This window comes from Neophocaena asiaeorientalis, unplaced genomic scaffold, assembly GCF_003031525.2.
Source record: "Neophocaena asiaeorientalis asiaeorientalis breed wild unplaced genomic scaffold, Neophocaena_asiaeorientalis_V1.1 scaffold67, whole genome shotgun sequence".
Taxonomy (NCBI): domain Eukaryota; kingdom Metazoa; phylum Chordata; class Mammalia; order Artiodactyla; family Phocoenidae; genus Neophocaena; species Neophocaena asiaeorientalis.
In genome coordinates, this window is record NW_020173731.1 from 8,013,029 (window position 1) to 8,022,364 (window position 9,336).

The 9,336-nt window shown below is 38.2% G+C and overlaps 1 pseudogene; it reads right to left on the bottom strand.

Moving 5' to 3' along the window:
* Window positions 1-1,095: 1,095 nt before the first annotated feature.
* LOC112403441 (multifunctional methyltransferase subunit TRM112-like protein pseudogene) lies at window positions 1,096-1,466 on the bottom strand (annotated as a pseudogene).
* Between the last annotated feature and the right edge of the window lie 7,870 nt (window positions 1,467-9,336).

Here is a 9,336-nt window from a genome sequence, read left to right on the forward strand (position 1 = left end):
CATTGTAAACACATTTTTTTTTTAAAGTTTGTTGAATGAAAAGTCCTATTTTGGTTGCAGTCAAGAACTCTGCTCTTAGCATCATTTTGATATGCCATGAAAGACAAGGAGCCATCACTAGTCTTCCAGCCTCCAGAAGGGTGTTACTCAGTCTCAGGATGAGACTTTGAATTTCTCTTTCACAAAAATTAGAACTATTTCAGGAAAAGCAGAAGCATATCAGAATTTTGTTGCACTCACTCCTGAATAATCTATAGTTCTTTTCTTCTATAAGATGCAAACCAGGATGACTCTTATACCTTGATTATAAGCAAAGACTCCCAGAGGACCAACAGGGCATGTGAGGCCCTTCACAGTGTTGCTCCTATCTACCCCTTAGCCAAATCTCCAGCCACACAACCCTTAGTTACTTCTTGTTCCTAGAATGCTCCCTACTGGTTTATTTTTTTAATTTTATTGAGGAATAATTGACTAATATAAGTGTATATATTTATAGTGTACAATGTGATGATTTAACATATGCATGTATTATAGAATAATTACCAAGAGCAAGATAATTAGCACATCCATTACTTCACACAGTGAAAAAAATCAGAACTTTTTTTTCAGGTTTCAAGTATAAGTGATACCATACAGTATTCTTCTTTTTCTCTCTGGCTTATTTCACACAGCATAATGCACTCCAGGTTCATCCATGTTATCGCAAATGATAGGATTTCCTTTTATATGGGTGAATTTTATATCTATACATTTTCTTCTAGGAGTTTTATGGTTTCAGGTCTTACCTTTAAGTCTTTAATCCATTTTGAGTTAATTTTTGTGAGTGGTGTAAGATAGGGGGGTATAGTTTCACTCTTTTGCATGTGAGTATAGAGTTTTCCTAACACCATTTATTTTTATTTAATTTTTTTTTGGTTTTGAACCTTTAATGAGAAAAATATGTATATGATATCGAGCTCAAGAACACTTTGTATTTCATGTGTCACTGGGCCAAGGGTTGGGGATACAGAGAACAGAACTAAGAAACAGGATATATGTAAACAAAGATACACAGGGTCACAGAATGAGAAACTGGTGCTTAGCACTGTTTTAAGTCTAGGCTACCTCATCACTCAGCAACATTTTGGGGATCCCACGGCTGATGCGGAATAGAAATCCAGACTCTGGGCATTGCAGGGTGCCCTCCAACACATCCACCTCTAGCAGCACATGGTGCACATTTCTCAGAAAATTCTCCTTATTTTCATGTCCTTGAATTGGCTTTTTGGGCACCTTGAACAGATGCAAGGTGTCTGAAGCCTCCGGAGCACTGCCCACTCCACCTTAGGTATCATTCCCGCCACAAAGTCGGGGTTGGACTCCACAGGGTTAATGCGGACTTCAGTGGTCTGGAGGCACGGGGCAAAGCCACAGGCCCCCTTTCCCTGCACAGGTAAACTCAGCAGGCTGTGGGTGAGCAGCTTCATGTCAACTCAACGCCTCCTAACACCATTGATTGAACAGACTATTCTTTCCCCATGGTGGGTTCTTGGCACTCTTGTCAAAAGTTAGTTGACCACGCATGTGTGGTTTTATTTCTGAGATGCCTATTCTGTTCCATTGGTCTATGTGTCTGTTTTTATGCCAGGACCATACTGTTTTGATTAATATAGGTTTATAACAGTTTGAAATCAGGAATTGTGATGTCCTTCCACTTTGTTTTTATTTCTCAAGATTGCTTTGCCTATTTGGGTCTTTTGTGATTCCATACAAAATTTAGGATAGATTTTTCTATTTCTGTGTATATTACCATTGGGATCCTGTTAGGGATTGCACTGAATCTGCAGATTGCTTTGGATGGTATTAACATTTTCACTATATTAATTCTTCCAATCTAAGAACACAGGCTATCTTTCCATTTGTTTGTATTGTCTTCAATTCCTTTCATCAATGTCTTATAGTTTCAGTGTACAGCTCTTTCACCTCACTGATTAATTTATTCCTATGTATTTTATTTTTGATACTATTGTAAATGAAATGGTTTTCTTAATTTCTCTTTCAGATACTTCATCGCTAGTGTATAGAAATGCAACTGATTTTTGTATGTTGATTTTGTACCCTGCAACTTTACTGAATTCATATATTAGTTCTGACATGTTTTTGGTGGCACCTTTAAGGTTTTCTATATATAAGATCACATCACCTGCAAACAATTTTACTTTTTTCTTTTTGATTTAGATGATTTTTTATTTCTTTTTCTTGCCTAACTGCTGTGGCTAGGACTTCCAGGCTTTGTTGAATAGAAGTAGCAAGAATGTGCTTCTTTGTCTTGCTCTTGATTTTAGAGAAAAATCTTTTAACTTTTCACCATTGAGTATGATGTTAGTTGTGGACTTTTCATATTTGGGTTTTATTATGTTGAGATTATATATTCCTTCTATACTTAATTTGTTGAGAGTTTTTTTTTTTAAAATCATGAAAGGCTGTTGAATTTTGTCAAATGCTTTTTTTCTGTATCTATTAATATGGTCATGTGATTTTTATCCTTCATTCTGTTGATGTGTTATATCACATTTATTGATTTGTAATTTTTTTGTTTTTTTAGTGGCAAGGGATTCTTTTTATTATTTCTAAGGGATCTTGGTTTTATTGGCAATAGAAGATAATTAATTGGCACCTCTTTTTTTTAAATTAGAGTATAGTTGCTTTACAATATTGTCTTAGTTTATACTGTACAGCAAAATGAATCAGCTATATGTATACATATATCCCCTATTTTTTGGATTCCCTTCTCATTTAGGTCACCACAGTGCACTGAGTAGAGTTCCCTGTGTTATACAGTAGGTTTTCATTAGTTATCTATTTTATACATAGTATCAATAGTGTATATATGTCAATCCCAATCTCCCAACTCATCCCCCCACTTCCCTCTTGGTATCCATATGTTTGTTCTCTACGTCTGTGTCTCTATTCCTACTTTGTAAATAAGATCATCTATACCAGTTTTTCCAGATTCCACATACATGCATTAATATATGGTATTCATTTTTCTCTTTCTGACTTACTTCAATCTGTATGAGTCTCTAGGTCCATCCATGTTTTAATTATTTTTTAAACAGGACAGAGATTCCTTCTGCCATCAGATGTCTTTCTGCTTGACTGATCTGCACCTGTGGTCTTTGAAGAATACCTTAATTAAAAAAATATTTTATTGCTAAAAAATGCTAAACATCCTAAGAACTTTCAGCAAGTCATAATCTCTTTGCTGGTGGAGGGTCTTGCCTCAGTGTTGAAGGGTGGTGGTTTGATTTGCAAATTTTGAACCATCCCTATTTCTCAGGCATAAATTCCACTTGATCATGGTGTATGATCCTTTTAATGTGCCATTGAATTCAGTTGCTAGTATATTGTTAAGAATTTTGCATCTATGTTTATCAGAGATATTGGCCTGCAATTTTATTTTCTTTTAGCATCCTTGTCTGTCTTGGTATCAGGGTAATGTTAGCCTCATAAAATGAGTTTGAAATTTTTCCTTCTTCTTTAACGTTTTGGAAGAGTTTGAGATTTTGTTTTCTTAATACATTTAACCACTTTTTGTCTTTTAGTTGAAGAATTCAAACCATTTGCATTTAGAGTAATTATTGACAGGTGAGAACTTACTATCATCATTTTGTTAATTGTTTTCTGATTGCTTTGTAGTTTCTTGTTCCTTTCTTCTTCTCTTGCTGTCTTTCTTTTCAAATTGATAATTTTTTGGTTATGGTTTGTTTTAATTCTTTTCTCTTTATCATTTGTGAACCTATTATAGATTTTTGCTGTGATTACTATGAGGCTTTCAAAATACAGCTTATAGTTATAACAGTCAATTTTAAGCTGATAACAACTTCAACTGCATAAAAAACTTCCACACATTTACTTGCCCCCTTGACATTTTATGTTGGTGCTATCACAATTTACGTCTTTTTATATTTGTATCCATTAACAAAATATTGTAGCTATATTTATTTAACACATTTTTCTTTAAACTATATGCTAGAGTTCTAAGTGATTTACCCACCACCATGGCAGTATTAGAATATTTTGAATTTGACCATATATTTACCTTTACCAGGGTGCTTTATATTTTCATATGTTTTCATGTTACTAACTAGTGTCTTTACATTTCAGCTTAAAGAACTCCCTTTAGTGTTTCTTATAAGGCAGGTATAGTAGTGATAAATTCCTCTAGCTTTTGTTTGTCTGAGAAAGTCTTTATCTCTTTGCTTGAAGGACAACTTTGCTGGTTAAAGTGTTCTTGGATGGTAGTTTTTCCCTTTGAGCACTTTGACTATATTATCCCATTCTTTTCAGGCTGCAGGGTTTCTGCTGAGGAATCTACCTATAGCCTTATTAGGGTTCCCTTGAAAGTGATGAGTCTTTTTTTCTCTTGTTGCTTTCAAAATTTTCTGTTTGTCTTTGACTTTTGAGAGATAGATTGATTATAATGTCTCTCCATGAAAATCTCTTTGGATTGAATATGTTTGGGGGTCTTTAAGCTTCACGTTTGCCATATCTCTGCCCTGATTTGGGAAGTTTTCAGCCATTATTTCTTTAAATAAATTTTTGTTTTCTGAGACTTCCAGAATCTGAATAGTGTTTCAGTTGACAGTGTCCCATAATTCATGTAGGCTTTCTTCACTTTTTTTAAACTCTTATTTCTTTTTTCTCCTCTGACCAGATAATATCAAGAGATCTGTCTTCCATTTCACAAATTTTTTTTCTGCTCAATTGAACATGATGTAGCAGCTATGTACTGCATTTTTAAATTTTATTTATTATATTCTTCAGCACCATAATTTCTGTTTGGTTCTTTTTTATGATTTATACTTTTTGTTGAATTTCTTGTTCTGTTGGTGCATTGTTTTCCTGGGTTCATTGAGTCATCTATCTGTGTTCTCTTGAATCTCACTGAGCTTTCTTAAAATAATTATTTTTAATTGTTTTTCAGGTAATGTACAGATTTCCATTTCTTTGGGGTCAGGTACTGAAAATCTAAGTATTCCTTTGGTGATGTAATGTTTTATTGTGCTTTGTGTTTCTAACAGTTTTGCATTAATGTCTGTACATTTGAGGAGACAGTTACCTCATCACCTTTTCGGACTGGCATCCCTGGGGAAAGACTTTCACCTGAAGGTGGCGGCAGGTTTGGCTGGGTGGGGTATAGTGTCTCTAGTTCTTGGGAGGGCAAAACAGCATAATCTATTTGAAGATTCAACAACTGAAGTTGATGTTGGTGAACAATGCAGAGTTCTTCAATAGCAAGGCTGAAGCAGCCCCATGGGTGGTGGTGGCAGCTAGCACTATAGGGATCTTTGGAGACAAAGGCTTCTGAGGTTTTCCTATTCTCCATTTTTGCCTGGGGGAAGAAGTTCTAGCTGAGGGAATCTCTTGGTGCCAGATCTAGCACACTGGTGCTCAGGGCAGCAGTAGAGCCAAGGGCTGGGGTCAGGTACACACAAAACTACCACTGTTCTTGGGTTTTGGGATGCAGGTGCAGTTGCTTTGGTGGTGGCACCAGCATATGAGGTGAGGGCTTGTGCAGATCTTCTGTGGAGCTGGAGACTGCGTCTCGGGCTCACTGCAGTGAGTCAGACTTAGGGACAGTGGGTGGAGAAGCAGATTGGCATGAGCCTTGGGATGACTGGGTGCAATACTGGCTTGGGACTAGAGCCAGAGTGCAGTAGCACACCCTGGGGATAATTGGTCAAAGTCCCAATTCTGACCCCAGTTGTAGAGCAGCCCAGTGATGATGGGACGAAGCTGTGATTTAAAGCTCCGGGCAGTCACAGATCAACAGCAGCATGGCCCCAGTGATGGCTCATTAAATCTGTGTGTTGGGACCCAGGGGTCAGGCTATAGAGAAGAAGTAGTGCAGACCTGGCTATGGTGGGTCAAAGCCCCAACTTAGGACCCATGGGCAGGGCACAGGGCAGCAGCAGCTCAGCCCCAGTAATGATGGGTCAAAGCTGTGACTTGGGACCTGAGGGCAGGGTGCAGAGCAACGGAAGCTCTGCATGCTGTGGCACCCTGATACTAGACTGTGGAGCGCAGCAGAGACTAGGGACCCTGGGGGCAAGTCTCACCACTGGAACAGCTTCATCCCTGAGGAGAAGACGCAGACTTTAGGCAGTTCTGTCAACTAGGTTCAGCACTGGTGACAAATGTGGGGGTCCTCGGTAACAAAGGCTGCAAACATCTATGGTGGGTAAGTCTTTCTGGAGTTCTCCTGCTCTCCTTTTCCCTAAGGGGTGAAATCCCTCCAAGGATTCTTCTTGGCACTGAGCTGCTCTGGACTGGTGGATTGGGTGACACAGGTAAAATATTTCCTATGCTTTGCTATGTGACCATCCTCAGGTTTTGAGCTCCACAGGATTTCTGCTGCTTCTTCATTTTAGTCCAGAGCTTCCCCAGAGCTATCTTCATTGGTTTGTAGCTATTTATTTATTGTTTTTATTGATTTTGTGGAAGGAGTGAGCAGTGGGGTTCCCTAGGCCTCTATCTTGCTGACACACACCCCTATTCAGTTACGATCCTTTCCTTTGCTCATTTAGCCTCTCCCACAGCAATACTTTGACAACTTTTGTGTGGTTAACTTCTCCTAAGACTCAATGATCTGTTTTTGTGTAAACTCCTAGCCAGCAATGAAGTTGTTTTACTAATTATGGTAATTCTTGTATTGAGTCTGGCCTAAAGAAACATTTGTTGGATATTCAGAAGGTAGCACAATACGGTGGCTACAAAACCAGGTTATGGGTTTCAAATTGCAGTTTTACTATCTAGTAGCTGTATGACATGTAAGATAATACCTCTCTAAGCCTAATTTTCCACATCTTTACAGAGATGAGGTTGATAGTAATGATTTCATAGGGTTGTTGTGAAGTTGAACAAAGACAACACATGTGAAGCATTTTGAAAGTGATGGGTATACATATAGTCAATATTTAGCTAATATTATCCCATTGTTATTATATCATCATCATCAATCTCAATATGAAAAAAAATTGAAGAGTGGAAGGAGAGTTACAATGACACTTCATTTCATATTCTTAAATGCATAATCTTTTTTAAAAAAAGGTGGCATAAGGGAATAATTCACTTGGTAAACCTAGAGCTCTTTAGGCCACCTGAGCCAAGGACACTTAAAAATAAAGGCTTTTGTTTTTGAACCAAAGACTAGAAGGAAATTTAGATGAGTTTTTACACAAGCTTGGGTATGGGAAAGAACCATTTCAGTTACAAACCTGTGTTTTATGAGAAAATCTTTGTAAAGTGGGGAAGTGTCTGTAGCTCAGGACCCAGGAGACCCCAATTACTGGATCTCTGGGAAGGAGACAGAAGTGTCAGAGAGTTGACGGAAAACAAGCTCTCAGAGGCTGTTTCCAAAAACCTGCGCAGACGGATCAGGACTCTAGAACCGGGTGATGTTTACCACCTGGGGCCTGACAGGATGCTCCAGAGAACCAGAGAGCCAGAGCCAGGAGTCTAAGGTCAGGTGTTTCTGGAGGAAGGAGTGGAAAACTTGGGAGACTGACGTTCCTTGTTTTTCTATTGCTTTCCTGCACCTCCCAGAGGCTTAGTATACTACTCAAGACACATTGATTTCCTGCATGTTCTTACTCAGTGGGCGAAGGCCTCTAGGAGAGAGAGACAAACAAACACTGTGAACAATGAGAAAAATACAATGAAAGTAAAACAATGCCTGCACTGACTTTGTACCTGATCACGTACAGATCCCTGAGGAGGACAGTGGCTGCACCAAAGCCATAGAGGATGAGCCTTTTCAAAGACTGTGCTGCTCATTGGGCTTCACGTGGGCCATCCAGAGCCCTGAGCTTCTCACCACTGCCACTTCTAACCATTGCTCTGTTCCCTGGAGTTCTCCCAGAGAGAGAGAACCCTGTGGAAAGGCTTGGTGCATTAGAGAGGAGGGAGGGGGAAGGGTGGATAAAAAGTGAGGTGGGATTTCTTGGCTGAAATGAGTTTTCAATTTCTTGGTGAATCTCAGTTACACACACTTTCCCTGAGGCCTGTTACTTCAGAGAATCAAAACTCTGCCGTCATTTCTAACAGAGTGGAAATTCTTAGATTGTCAGTTTACCTCCTTTTAGGAGAGCTTTTGTCCCCAGGAATGTTTAACTAAAAGAGAGGATTACAAGAAGCCCCTGTGAAAGGCATACCCTCTCCTCACCTTTTCAGTCACAGAGTAAACATTTTCCAGACATACTGGAACAAGTTTTCTTAACTCCATGGTTTAGCATCAGTTCTCAGTAGGTGCTCAATAAATAACTATTGAATGAATAACTTTGATGATCTGCTACATGCAAGATAACTTTCAAGGATTGAAAAGCAATTAAGATTAATAAAAAGAAACTCCTAGTTAATATGGTGGGCTAAGCAGAAATGGGAAACTTCTTATCTGGCTCCAAACACATAGAAATGCTGAATAAGATAGAACACAAATCTTCCTTAAAAGTACATAGCTGAAATTGAAAGCACAAAGGGGAAAAAATTCACCAAGTCCTAGAAATGAAAAGGAAACTCAAAACCAGAATAGTAGAATTAAATTTGCTGTGGGGATAAATGAACCAAATATGCACCTAATGGGGGGGGGTGGTATCAAAACCAAGTAGAACCAAACTGTGATACAAGAGTCATGGATGATATTGGGAGGGGGTGGTTCAGAGTTAAAACACTCTACATTCCTCATGTGTTCAGTAGCATATAGAGATATTGATTAGTCTTATATTTGGGTAACTTTGTGCATTAAAACTATAAAGGTAAAGATCCCCCCCTTCAAAAAAGAAAAGAGGAAGTGGAATGTTTAACCTTGAAATCAGTAGAGGAGGAAACAGAGAAAATAAGGAAAATGCAGCCAATTCAATAAGAAAAAGCCTAGTAAATAGAGAATGTCAAATAAAAGGATATACACAGGTATACACACATAGATCAGAAATTTTTATAAATCTGAATGAATTATATTCATCTATTAAAAGACAGATTGGAAATAAAAATTCTTGCTGTATGCGGGAATCCCTAAAATACATAAGAAACCTTAAACGTCAGGAAAAGATATACCAGGCAAATACTAAAAAAGAGCTAATAAATTTAGATGCATTAGTTGGTGGGATGTATGGTGTTTGGAAATAATATGGGGGAAATCATAACTATGAGGAGAGAAGAATTTGGTGGCTACTGCTATACTCCATTGACTGCTCTAGATAAAGATACTTAAAAGCTGAGTGATTAATTAGCAATTAATAGCAAGAGTGAAAAGAGTGAAAGCTAGAGGGCCTCCTTGTTAGTATACAAGGAGACTCT